The sequence below is a fragment of the Octopus sinensis genome, linkage group LG16, assembly GCF_006345805.1.
Source record: "Octopus sinensis linkage group LG16, ASM634580v1, whole genome shotgun sequence".
Taxonomy (NCBI): domain Eukaryota; kingdom Metazoa; phylum Mollusca; class Cephalopoda; order Octopoda; family Octopodidae; genus Octopus; species Octopus sinensis.
This window is the reverse complement of record NC_043012.1, coordinates 18,876,582-18,891,308: the sequence shown is the minus strand read 5'-3', so window position 1 is coordinate 18,891,308 and position 14,727 is coordinate 18,876,582.

Here is a 14,727-nt window from a genome sequence, read left to right as displayed (position 1 = left end):
CATATATGCATATATGTATATACATACATATATGTAGTAGTCTGAAGATAAATAGTTGAATTTTCTATCTCGCAAGACGTTTTATAGAGTTACGCCCCCTTTACGAAGTTTCTCGGAACATCTGTAATTCTTAATCATTGAAGAAGCTTTGCGTTTAAGTCAGAAGTTTCTTGAATGTCTAGCGTTCCATTAATGAAAACAGATTGCTAAAGTTGTTCTTTGCTTCCTAGTCGATTCAACTCAGAGCCATGTATGCCATTGTTATGTCCATCAACTGTTATCCCTATATTTCCCATTTATGAACTTTCTTGCATAGATTACTTTATTCAACTAGATGCTTCATTTTGATTATATTTCATCGTCGACAAATATATAATATATATTTTTATGTAGTAAATATATAGTTCTTCAATATATGCTTCTTCTCTGTAATAATTCTCCTAATTATATACAGGCAGCCATATTAATACTTGGTACTGAACATATATTCTCACTATATATATATATATATACACAGTGTGTGCGTCTAAGTTACGCAAAAATAAAAATAACAATGCCATCTCATTTTAATAGATATATCTACCACAATTACATGAAAATATCTTGACATAGTATGTATTAAATTCGTTCAATGAAAATGTCATTGGCTTCAAGACTTCGGAATATCCTGCAACTCTTCTGGACAGTCTTGTATAAGTCGGTAAATGCTGCCTTATTCCTTGTTGTCAGTTCATCTTTGGTAATAGAAGGAATTTTATTGGTCTCTCGCTTAACTGCTCCCCACACATAATTATCAAGTGCTCGAGGTCTGGGGAGTTAGGTGGCCAGATTCTAGGAATGATGTGGTCGCAGAAATTATCTGATAGCCATGCCTGTTTTTCCTGATTGTCTGTTATGATGCAGAATCCTGATGCCGGACATAGATTCTTCAGCAAACAATCTCATGATCCATGGCAGCACAACATCCTGCAGGAACTTCACATAGGCCTCCGGATTAAGCCTGAGACCTTCTGTAAAGATGAATAGAGGCATAACGTCGGCATCACTTGTGTTCATTTCAAACACCATGATGTTGACTTGATGTTTTATATTTATCAATCTCGGTAACTGTCCTTAGATTGAACTGTCCACAGATTGACACCCAATCATTCTTAAATGTTCGTACTGGATGTCCCGGCGCAAATGCCATGGTGTGTAGAATGTCGTTTCCATATTTCCAATTCACTCTGCCACAATTTTCCAAATTTCTGGCAGAGTAACTTGTGTTATAGTGCTGTTTTTATCAAAATGATTGAATAACTGATCCTGCAAAAATATGTAGTCGACAAAATAAAAAAGAATCATGTGCATGCATGAAATTGAAAATATAGAAAGGTGCCGTTTTACCCATTACAACCTGTGCAAAGATTTTTGAAGACAACGCATAGAATATGTTTTTTTACCAGGTAATATTGGGTTTGGTCTTGTATATAGTTTTCCGGGCGTTGTCTATGACAAACCATGTACATTGTAAAGAATCTAAAGCTTCCCAAAACTGCATAAATTTCAGGAACGGAAATTTTATATCCGAATTTTAAAAAGTACATCTTCGTCGAATTTAAACATGGAACACCTAATACACGTTAACGCTTTCCCATCTGGTTTCCATAATTTAAAAATATGCATTGTTTATGCATTTATGTGTGTGTGTGTGTGTGTGTGTGTGTGTGTGTGTGTGTGTGTGTGTGTGTGTGTGTGTGTGTGTGTGTGTGTATGTGCATGCATGTGTATCACACATATTTACACAATTGCATATTCACAAATTTGTGTGATTACGGATTTGAAAATGTGTTTAAAATATTTAGATATTCCCTACATATGACATACATATACGGTACAAATTTGTAAGCATGGGGGAATGTTATAGGCAAAACTACGGCCTTATTGCCAAGTGTGCTAAATGAAAAAAATCCATATTCTCTTGTAAATTATTTAGAAACAGATGTGATATATTTGCTATTGAGAATATTTATAGAATGCACATGTTTCTCTGATATCTTACCGTATAATATGGATACGACCGACACTCGCCATTGATGCAGCGTTAACAGGTATTTCGTAGTAACAAAAGAATATCTATAGCAAAATCCTCCATATATTCCCTGTTCTGCAGTAATAAAATAGAGATATCGCCACAATATAGTGATTTGTTACTAAAGCTCATATGATTCCAAATCTACGTTTTCATATATAATAAATCTATTGGATAGAACAATGATTGAAAAAATGATATGCACGGCATTTTCGCCATAAAAGTTGACATCCGTGCCAAGAAATCCTTATGAGGTATTTCCTACATAAATATGGACGATATGGTAGTGGCTATGAACATAGAGGCGGATACAGACCATACATATGCATTAAAACCTGCTTACATATACGTATGAATGTATGTCTATGCGTGTGAATATACTGTTTATACACATACATATATTTCTATAATTTTTTCTCCCTCTCTCTCTCACTATATATATACGTGTGTGTATTAGTGTGTGTGTGTGTGTGTGTGTGTATTTTATGAATTTCTTCACTGTATTCGAGAGAAATATCGAACAAATATAATAATTATTGAAGCAATTTCTCTGAAATTTGAAGCCATTCCTATTTACGTGTGACATCCCAAATTACAAAAACTATATACTCACACTTACGACGAGCACGTGCGTACGTACATATGTATACGCGCACGTTCATATACAGGCAACTATAGCATCTATATACGCTTATATATATATATATATATATATATATTATATATATATATATATATATATATATATATATGTATGTATATATATATATATATATATATATATATTATATATATATATATATGTATGTGTGTGTATGTATGTATATGTAGATTTGTAGATATGTATACCTTGTGCTTTACTTACATCTATGTATGTATGTGTGTGTATATATATGTGTGTGTGCTGGTTTATGAGGTTTTTAAACCCTATAAGGGATAGATGTATCCAAAGGCACCCCTGGTAATTACCTCAGTAATTATAGTTTCCTTGTATAAGGTATACGGCAGCAAGTAATTTAAAAGGTAAACCGTACTTTGATTTATATATTCTCTTCATCACTAAATATTATTACGACAATGTGTCTATCTACACGCTACAACTTTACACTTACAAACGGCTTCTTTTGTAAATACACGAACTGCCTACAACCTATAATTTACTGACACATAGGTCCTTACATCCACATCGGATATCCCTAATTAGAGTTATCTCCCTTGCATAACACCGGTGGTAAATTACCCGAACTCACAGACACGGGGATGCCATGCTTACAACTGACTACGAGACATTCAACCAACTTCTATTCTTGATCTACCTCACAATCGATTTAACGGACTCTGAACCTAACTAAAATGTCAGACTTTCGAATCATTGAACTCCCTATCACATTTCTCTATCTCTGACTTCTTCTTTCTGATGATGTCTACCATTGGCAGCGAGGCAAAAGTATAAATACATATTTTCGTCAGCACGCTATAGAGAAACGATCGTAAACTCACTCTTACTCTCACCTTTCTTAACTAATTTATATAACGGCTTCCTAGCGCAAAAGATATATATAGTGAAATTTACAAATAAAAAACAAACGGTGACACACGTAGTCCAGTGTGTGTAATCTACTTTTTGGCTACCACACTTAGAGGAGAATGGCTTATTTTACGCGAAGGATTAATTGTATTGTGTTATTATATTCTTTTGCTTTATGTCTCGAATGCGACGAACTATTTCATTAAACGTATTTTTCTTTCTCGTGTAACTATGAACCAAATTAGCACTCACAATCTTAACCTCAGATGTTGCAGTATGTCCTAGTAAAATTCATGAAATTAAACACACTCTAGTTTTATGCAATTACCTCCCCTTTTACCATTTTTATATCGGCTTTCAACACTCACTTTTTCATAAACCTACACCGTTTGTGGTTTTTCTTTCGGTTTTGTCTCACGTTGTTGATATAACGGCAACCGCTTCTCTGAGCTGTGATTCGTTGAGATATATTTAACGGAGCTCCTAGCACATATTTCCATGATTTAGATTGTGAAGCAATCGGTAAATTATCGGTTTTCATATAGGTGTGTTCATCTTATAGATAACATGTCCATCTCGAATCTGTGAAACTGTTAGGACAGCTTGGTTTGAGATATCTCGTGAATAATGATCTACGACTCACATAAAATTAAAAGAAGAGAAAAATCTCATGCGCATGCATGATTGCCTGTTTCTATGTTTCTACTTCCTTGTCTGTAATTTCGCTGAGCCAGCTTTAAAACTCGGTGGTCTTTAATTTTGGGATGTTACTTCACGGTTGTATAATCCGCCACTTATGTTTCAAATTTAAAACAGCGGTTTTCTAGCGGTGGCAGAGGACAAACACAGAGACAAAGACATATTTTCATATGTATATGTGTTTTTAAATAGGTAGAAAAATAGATAGAGAAATAGATAGAGAGATAGATGTCTGTATAAGTGAGCGTGTGTGCTTGCGTTCAATTAAGGCTATGTTTTATCTCTGCATTGCAGCGGGCTTATTTCAGTTCCTGCCGAGAAAATCTACTCACAAGATTTGGTCGATCCGAAAGTAATAAAAATACACTCCCTCAAGATGCCATGCAGTGAAACTAAACACGGAACCATTCAGCTGGGGTACAAACATGAGTACAAACACACACACCTACACCTACATACATACTCGCGTGCACACACACACACATACACACGCACACAAACATAAAACACTACACACACACACACACATATACATACAAACATAATACATACATACATACATACATATATATATATGTATATATATTATATATATATATATATATATATATATATATAATATATATATGTATATATATAGATATATATATATAAGGCGGTGGTCCAGCTTGGCCGCAGTCAAATGGCTGAAACAAGTAAAATAGTAAAAGAGTATATAATGCAAAAATTATCCAAAAGTCATAAATAGATAAATAAAGCACAGGTGCAGATTATGTCATCTATTTTTATACATAGCTTTACTCCAGGAACTTCGAAGTGGCAATTGTGGTAACAGTATTAATAAAGTAAAAGTTGAAATGTGTATTCTACTTTATTGAGTGCGACACATGTTTCGACAGGTCGTTCTGGGTATCTTCGTTAACATCAGTAAAACAGTCGCACTAGCGATTTCTTCTGCCAGCTTCCTGACCGCTATATATCTCTATCTATCTATCTATCTATCTATCTATCTATCTATCTATCTATCTATCTATCTCTCTCTCTCTCTCTCTCTCTCTGTATATATATATAAATATATATATATATGTCTGGTGTAATGTATGTCTGTATGCGTGTATGTGTGTACGCGTGTGTATGGTATGTGTGTATATTTATGTAAATATACACAGTCTACCTGCGTATAAGCTTCACTATATATATAAAATATAATATATATATATATATATATATATATATATATATATATATATATATATGTCTGGTGTATGTATGTATGTATGTGTGTATGTGTGTACGCGTGTGTATGGTATGTGTGTATATTTATGTAAATATACACATGTCTACCTGCGTATAAGCTTCCATATATATATATAAATATATATATATATATATATATATATATATATATATATATATATATATATATATATATATATACGTCTATATGTGTGGGAATGCGCATGTATCTACATGCCAAACATCTTCAATATGTGAATCTATTTGTGAGGAATTTACACCTCCTATACTTACTAGATTTACAAATTACTATAATGTTTCCAATATGACGTCCCGTTCACCCATTACTGCTAAAGAGGAACATATTTGGAAGAATCTCCAACAAAGATACATCGATCTCGATTTAAAATGTTTTGAGAAAACAATATCACACGTTGAACTTGAGAAAATTTGTGAATAATTTTTGTTTATGCTTCCAGCTTCAATTTGTATTAAACGAGTTACATCATTGATTTTTTTGTCTTCCTGGAAGCCCTAGCTTTTCATGATTGGTCATTTACTCAAGTATTTGCAGCAATCGTTATTGGTGTGTGAAATTATTGTCCCGTTATGGCGGTTGTTTGCAGCTGTCTTCCGTGCCTTACATTTTCGAAGAGATATTCACATCGGCAGAGCATTCGATCTCTACGATGGTATACAACTTTTGTTGCCAAGTCCCAACATTTATATCCGGCTTCTTGTGTCTGCGTTTAGTAAAATGTTTGAGGGAACATTTCCATCAATTTTCTTTTGATAATGTTTTTGCATATATTCAATATCAGAAGCATTCTCTATATCATAAGATATTGAATCATGCACCGTGTAACTGACAAAGGGACATTCATATTTTGCACTGAAGAAATTGTGTGGTGATGCCCATCTGTCATCTCATATTCTAATACGCTTTCTAATATTCCCAGTGATATATATTTATGTACTGCTATCTTCTAAGCAAAGCTAAAAAGATTCTACTTTCTTCGTACTCATTAGACCCCAAAACATTTTGCATTTGATAGACCCTGTTTACTGTCCTAAATGGCTAACCTGTGTAGATTATTTGACATGGCTACTTTGAGCCCAATAACGTATAATCAAAATATCAAGAGGGGACCTGCCAAACATCTGCCATATGTGAATCAATTTGTGAGGATTTGACACCTCCTATACCTACTAGATTTACACATTACTATAATGTTTCCAATATGACGTCCCCTTCACCCATTTCTGCTAAAGAGGAGCATATTTGGAAGAACTCTTCCAGAAACCACTAGATAAACATTAGTACTCCTGGCGTAGCATTGAAAGCTACCAGTAGGAAACCACCGGCTTCGCTGTTATACATATCTAGGACTACTGACTTATATCCCCGAACTAAGAAAATCTTCCTAACCTCGTGTTCCACATCTTTCAGAACATTACTGTTACTTCTCTTTCAGATCACAGGTCGGTAAGATGTGTGTATTAATCGTAAGAGTCTGACACAAGCACAATTGTGTGCTTGTCGAAAATTCTTTCTCTTTCTACACTGATAGTTTTCTCTTGCTACATTAATAGTTATTATGCTAACCCGAAACTCCAGCTTACCTTGCTTCTCAGAGGACCGCAGACTGTTTATATTTATATTTCCTACACTGACTAAGTACACATTGGTCTGAAAAATTACAGTTAGAGATGGTACTCATGCTGATTTCGAGAAGTCTGGTCAATTTGGTCTTCGTAAACATTCAGTGGGATTCTCTTCATTTTTTAAAGTTTTCCGCATCATTTTGGAAATTCCCGTTTAGGATTCTCTTCGAGTTCTTCGTAAATATGAGGACCTTTTTGGGCTGGTATGAATGATATATATTTTCGTTAAAACGCCTTTCTTTTTGAACGTTTTAAACGTTTGATTCTTGTGTTATTTATAAAGAGCACAGCATTTTTTACAATGATGATTGTTAATTTCGAGATTATGTGCTCATTTAAAAAAAAAATATTATTGCGTTTTTTTATTTTTGTGTTAATGTTTATCATTCTGTGTTTGCTTGTGTGATTGCGTCGTTGGTCAGAGTGCTTGTGCTGTAGTGGATGGGGAGCGTGGTATTGACACACAACCTAGCATAAATCATTTTGAAATCGCATAAATAGATATTTTCTCCATAGAAACTAAAGTAAATAACTTATAAAATCTTGTGAGACAAAAGTTATCGAATACACAGATAATTAAGGAAATTTATGTCCCACGAATACTATTTGATTTGAAAATAAAATACAATCACATTTATAAGAACTGCTATAAATTTATTTTGTTCTTCATATTATAAAATTTATTTTTTATTTCATCCTTAGTAGGCAATGAAAATATGTTGTTCGGCAGACTTACAATATCATGTGCAACTGGAAAACAAACTGAAAACAATAAAAGTCAGAAGAATGAAATTTATTTTTAGCGATAATTTAAACAATATTAAAATAATAATGAATCGTAAGAACAAGCGTTTTGAAAACATCCTTTTTAGAATCTGTATTGTAACTTTTGGCAGTCTTTGTCTTACGTTTTACACAACGATGATCTTCAAAGCGCAACGCATGCAGTTGTCAATAGAACAAAAGAATAATCTTTTCTAAATCGAAAAGATTAATATAATCCCCAAAGAATGCCAGTGTACACGTAATCTCCTTATAGAAAAGAAGTTTCTAGCTAAGGCAAAATTTTCTTGAAAGTAGCTATGTAAACTACAGCTGCCTATAGGAAATATAACTGTTAAGAATGCATGCAACCTAGTATAGAATTCTCAGCCCAATATTATTCTTAAATTTGAGAAATCGTGTCATTAGACATTGTTCTTGAATTCGATAAAATCACTGAAAATCGATAAAACTTAGTCTAATGCCAATGGCTATGGAATAGTAAAATCAATATATGCTATTTGTTCACTAAAATGTTGTAAAATGACAAAGGTTGCTCTATAATTTTAACAGAGGAGAATGAATAATTCACTTTCGCTTATTTAATGTTGCTATCATTTTTAACTCAATATATTAAAATTCATAACTAGTTATACAGGAAGCAACCTTCTTTAGTTTGCGTTTTATCGCTGCGCATTACACCAACACCTAATACGTGAGATTCTAAATAGGTAATGGAGAAAAAAAAACCGGGAGAAACTTATCGATGGAAATACTAAACTACTAAGAATATTCTACCCACGTATTTTTGCTTAGCAAGATCGCATTATTGGGTGGTGCTCAAGGCATGTCTATTACATCTTACATCATCATAAAGTTCTGTTTTAAACATCATGATTTGTGCTTGAAGGTGAAGCAGGGAAAGGCAATAACTCGTAGGCGTATATCCTTTTTGAGAGCAGTCTCCGGGCGTTTCCTGCATGTTTGGGGTGGTAGTGGTTGTAACGAACATTATTCACTAAAAACAAATGAAATTCGTTTCATGATATTGTTGAAGTTGTATGAGGTTTTTTAGTGTCATGTGTGCTGATACATTAGCAATGAACACGACCGTAATGGAACAAGTTAGCTTCCAGAAATCATGTGTTGATTATTTGGAAAATCAAGAAGTTAACAATTATTGCAGCCTAAAATGTTTCTATGGCTAGCAAGTAAACAAACGATATATCCCCTTATAGGAAAATCATTTTCGAGTACTGAATGATAAGCACTTCATTGTGATGTAAATAAGTATCTTCGTGTCAACTTATCAGTGCATTTGAAGAATTAAATATGCATAGATTGTGTATTGAATGTACTATCGTAATTAGTTTAATTACCCAACACAAATACAATACACATTTGATTATATGCTTGTAATTTTGCGGTGTAATACTTTGTCTGATGATGTTATTTTCAATATCGATGTTCAATTAAGTATGTTCATTCTTCATTTGTAGGGTATTTTACTTTCATCTCCTAATGAAAATGGCATTGTGTTTCAGAGGACCTTGGTATTAGGCATTCGTCTTAATTGTTACAGAACGACGCAATAGGAAATATATGAAAAAAAAAGTTGAAAAATATCTCACATTCACAATGAGGAAGTCAGATTTTATGATAAGTTTTAAGCAACCAGATTTTGCTCTTTTTGTATGGATACAGCAAGGGAATCACTGACAATGGTATAAAGAAACGGACATGTTGTTATGGATTCGAGTATTTGGAATATTGAAAATTAGAATAACGTACAAATTAACAGGTTGAAAAAAAAAATTTCATCGTTGTTTCATATATAAAAGAACGATGTTATAAAATAGAATAGAGTAAAATATAACAATTATATGTATTTGATTTTTAAGAAAAATTGCTGTCTATCTGTTAGTATTACATATATTGCCAGAAACTCAGTATACTAATTGCCAACTACATACCAGATACACCGCATTATCCAAATAGGATATTCTCTTTATAGCAAAATGATTTCAATAGGTTACCGTAATCGTTGTGGTAGAAGTATACCTGGTGTTTTTGTTCTCATAGAAAACCGGTATTATGAATCGAGAATAATAATTTAAAACTCCTGAAACGACTCGTATAGTTTAAGCCGATAAAATACTTTAATAAATCTATCATATTTCAGTATCACGTGTGGTGTTAATGCTAACGAATTCAATATGTACAATAATATCTATATATTGCGTTGAAACTAAATTAACTTTTAACGTTGTCTAGACTCTAACAGATATAATGGTATATCGGTTAAATTTGAAATAATTTCCTGCCTTTACAACAAACGTACAAATATAAATCTCTGAGTAGAAGATCAAAGGAATAATAGAACGCGTAGAATGTGTTAGATTTTGAATAGTTGAAAGGTCTACTAATCAGTTTAGTATTATAGAAAGAGTGCGAGAATACCATTAACAATATATTTTAAAAGAGTTCAACATATTTTCCTCACCTCCCGCAACGATAGAGTTTCAATTGTAACAGTAAATAATACGTTCGTACCAGTAAGCAGTTAATAGTGTATACTCGATTACAATAAATGCAATTCCATAACTGTAAGTATATTTTATTAGCTGTTACTTCCACACAGGATGTTAGAAAATTAGTTCAAACTAGTTCATAGCATCTTCAACTGGACTATTTCTGACCGTGTGAGCGGCAAAGTTTATTGGTGAATTGTTTAATTTAGAAGTTTGAGCAAAATTATAAAACATACGAATTCCTAAATTTCAATTTCAAGGCGAAATCAGTTTCGAAGGCTGTCTGTGTCGATGAATACACACACACACACACGCACACACACATACACACACACACACACACCACACACACACAACACACACACATATATATTATATATATATACATATATATATATATACATATATACATGTATATATATGATGTATTCCTGTGTGCGCGAAAGGAGTGCATATTTGTTTACTTTTGCTTGTTTGTATACACAAGTGTATGTGTGTGAATATATATATATATATATATATATATATATATATATATGTATATATATATATGTACTAGCAGTATCGCCCGGCGTTGCTCAGGTTTGTAAGGGAAATAACTATAAAGCATTTTTAGAGAGTTATAGCCAAAAAATAGCAAAAAAATGGAAAAAAAATGATGGTAAATTTTTTTTTGAGAGTTAAAAAAGGTGGAGTTGCGTCCCCTAGACGGTCTGTGGTTTGGGTTTCTGATTCTCGACCCCATGTCGAATTTATCGATTTTTTTTCAGAACTGGGGGAACTTTTCAAAATTTTCACTGCGTTAGTTTTGAATTATGACATTGGGCTATGTGTGTGTCAAGTTTCATCAGAATCGGTTGAAAGCCGTGGTCAGGGTGAGGGTACAAGCAAACAGACACACAGAAACACGCACAGACAAACTGCCGTTTATATAGAGAGAGATATATATATATATATATGTATGTATATATGTATGCATGTATGTATGTATGTATATATGTGTGTGTACATATGTCCTATCAGATAGCTCTGTTAACCATTAGAATTTATAAGTCTGCAATTTCATTTAGTGTATCGCAGCCAATTACATCAACGTCGCTTTTGATCCTCTACTATAGTCTGAAATTCTCTAACCGAATACGTGAGATATAGCATGGGGATCAGTAAAACAACTGTAGCAAAGGAAAGCTTCCTAAGCAAACGTATTATGGCGGGGGTAAACGCATCTATAAATCATCTCTTTGCTTTAGCGTTCAAACCATGCGATGTCTTAAACCCCCATAGGTAACATTCGTATACTTGCCTTTAAGAGGATTTTGGAGATATTCCTTCCTAGTCAAGAATTCGTCTCTTTAGATCAGAACGGATTCCTACAAATGGTATGATGAAAACCGGCCTTGATGTCTTTAAAGTATTTATTTTCCAGATATTGTGAATATTGCCAGACGAATTACAGATATATTTTCGCCCTTGAAAAGAAATGTTTCTAGCTATGAGCGAGAGAAGACATGATATACTTGACCTTATTTAATGTCGTGAACTGTGTGACAAACTTGGGGCAAAAGAGATAAACGTTTCATTATCTTTTACTCATATGAAATCTGTGATCTGCACTGAAATAAAAGCGGATCTTGGCAGTAGTAATTTTAAGAAATAATGAAATCTGCATATGCTACAGTCGCTTAAATGTGAAGGGCAAGCGAACTATACGCTAGGTCATAGGGATGCTTGGTCATTTGACGTTTCGATTGCAAATCATGCCATATTACATACACAGATTTATACAAGCAACTATAGGGAAAAGAAGCAAAACGAAGAGCAGCAAATACTTAGTATACACCTGTCCAATTACTCAGTATATATATATATATATAACTCATAGTTATTTCGATCTTGAAAGGATGCACTTGGTGCAAACTTAACTGTATCTATTATTATTATTATTATTATTATTATTATTATTATTATTATTATTATTATTATTATTATTATTATTATTATTATTATTAATATTAATAGTAATTTTTATTAACTTTCATAGCTTTAGAATTTTATGAACTGAACCATGGTTTTAATTATTATTTTTCATCTCCCTATGTGTTAGTTTTTTTAGAAAAACTATTAGCCAAATATGTATAATATCGGTACTTATTAATATTAATATATACACTGATATATATTTTGTTTTATTTTGTTCTGTTACCTTCCTTTATTGTACCAATGAGTATTATATTATATAAGTGTAGCATTATGATATATAAGTTTTTATATTTTACATTTTTATATTTTATATTTATATGTATATGGTTATATAATATTTTTCACAATTATAACAAATTTAATTAATTCTCTGAAGAGGCCGTGGGGCATCCTTGTTAATGCCTCATTATACCTGCCTTTATGGCTTAGAGGTTAAATGAGGTATGACTGCCCTCACTGCCGAAACAGCTGTCAGTTTTGATTTAATTGCATATTATATTTGAAATTTTTTACTTATATCTCTTTATCTTTTTACTATTACTGTATATCTCATTTTGTATAATGCCTTTCTCATATGTAATGGCGTATTAAAGTATTGATTGGGTATCATCGGATAGTTGATGTTTTATTGATTTAAGTATGTTTCTCCATTCTCTAATTTTGTTGTATATATATATATATATATATATATTGTGTTGGCAAGATTTATGGTATGCGGTAACATCAATAAATTATTACATTGAACATGCGATGAGGGGTAGAAACAGTACTTCGTTACAGTTCAGATACAGTACTTCTTTAGGGAAACATTTGAAAGAAGAGAAATCAAATGTTTTTCTTTTTTCCTTTTTTTTTGTACTTAGATGTAAAATTACAGTGCTCCATTCATTAATCTCCTATCAACTTGCTTCACGAAGCACTGCATGCAAAGCCTAGGATTTTCAACTGGTCATGCCAAGTTAACAGTTCTTTTGTCTCTCTCTCTCTCTCTCCCTCTCTCTCTCTCTCCCTCTCTCTCTCTCTCCCTATCTCTCTCGCTCTCTCTCCCTCTCTCTCTCTCTCTCTCTCTCTCTGTATATATATATATATATCATATATAAAACTTTTAGCAGAAAAAGATTCCTAAATAATTGTCGAAAGATGTTTGATTCTACAAGAGAAAACACAACACACTAACTGGATTTCCCTGTCTTTTAGTTACCATATTTTAAGTATGTTTTTCACAATACCTTTTTCTGGATCTTATAGTGGTAAAAGCGTTTGTGACGAATATTATATACCTAACTACCATCTATCATTTCTTATACAAGAATGCGACTTTTCGTTTGTGCGTCTTATGCCGCTACCAAGGAAAAACAAATATAGACCTATATATCTGAGGCGGGGCGATGCGATCACTTAATAGAACTTGTAATCGATACAATCGATTTAACAAAAGCTTGAACGCGGTGGGGAAAGATAACAGCAGCTTCATGATTGAAAATCGTAACATAATTATAACGGGAAATATTCATCTGAAATTGAACAAAAACATATTTACGTTCAATTAATCAAGTAGTGAATGTAACTGGGTCATTGAAAGCAATGGAATATGCCAATACTAGAAGAATCAGTTGAATAAATAAGTCTTGAGTGAGATCATATGTGAGAATCTTCCAGAGTCCCTTATGCATTTTGGTATATATCTACTTAAGATCATAACTAAACAAAATTCTTATAGACACAAGATATAGCAATATACCAACCAAGTTTCAAAACACTAACTATGCATGTAGCCTTTATATATATATTATATATATATTATATAGATAGAGAGAGAAAGAAAGAGAGGAATGGAGGGAGAGATAGAGACTAGATATATATATTATATATATAAATATATATAGCTAGATAGATTGAGAGATTGTGTGTATGTGTGTGTGTGTGTGTGTGTGTGTGTGTGTGTGTGTATGTGTGTGTGTGTGTGAGAAAACTAGGAAATTGTATGTAAAATTATAATGTTTAATAGCAACAAGTATGGAAATTGGGTAACTCTATACAGAATGGCTACTAAGAAGTTAAGCTAAGCAATGTAAATAATAATTAGACCTCAAGCGTTATCTAAAATAGATATTTATCCGGTGTTATGTAGGTTCATGTGCTTTATGTATCTATAGAGTAAATCCGGGTAAAAATAGCAAATGAGGTAATCGACCACTATGCTAAAGCAACAAAAAACATCTTTATGTGGAAATACTATAAGATCACTATTGCCA